Below are 767 nucleotides of genomic sequence, written 5' to 3' on the forward strand. Positions count from 1 at the left end.
AAAAAAAAAAAAAAAAAAAGGTCACAGCCTGGTAGAGGAAACCTGCGTAGCTATAACGGGCGCTTGGGCACGACACATCTTATATGTACTTCTATTCTGAGTCAGGGACGCATCCCAGAGGTGGCTCGAAATTCACAGAAGGCAAAAGACTCCACGTGTATAATTTCACTGCAGGATGAAATTGAAGCCACGTGTTGATGGTTGAATAGAAAATAGAAATTAAATAGAAATAGAAATAGAATAGAAATAGAAAACTATTTCTATTCTAGAATAGAAAACTCCACGAGGACCTAGACTATGCCTGGCACCTGGCAGGAGGCCTCGGAGTCGTAATAATAACTACAACAATAACAATGATAGTCATAGTGTAGCAGGCCTTTCAGAACACTTCCTGTGTGCTGAGTGCTTGACAGTGTTGTGTCGTTTAATTATCAGGACAATCCATTCGAGGTAGGTACTCTTATCAGCCCCACTTTATATATGAAGACCCGGAGGCACAGAGAGGTTATGTCAACTCCCAGCGTCATACAGCAAGTAATTAGAGCCGAAATAGGAACCGGGTAGTATGATAATAGATCGCAGTTCTGTACGTAATTGTTGAATGAATGAATGATAGCTTAGCACTCTTTTTTTTTTTTTTTAGCTTAGCACTTTGTACCAGCTACTACACTAAGCACTTTACATGTATTCATTCAATTCTCTAGCAAATTTTGGTAGAGCTATTCTTATCCCCCGTATTATAGATGAGGAAATTAGAGCACAGAGAA

The sequence above is a fragment of the Lipotes vexillifer genome, unplaced genomic scaffold (assembly GCF_000442215.2).
Source record: "Lipotes vexillifer unplaced genomic scaffold, Lipotes_vexillifer_v1.1 scaffold671, whole genome shotgun sequence".
NCBI classification, from domain to species: domain Eukaryota; kingdom Metazoa; phylum Chordata; class Mammalia; order Artiodactyla; family Lipotidae; genus Lipotes; species Lipotes vexillifer.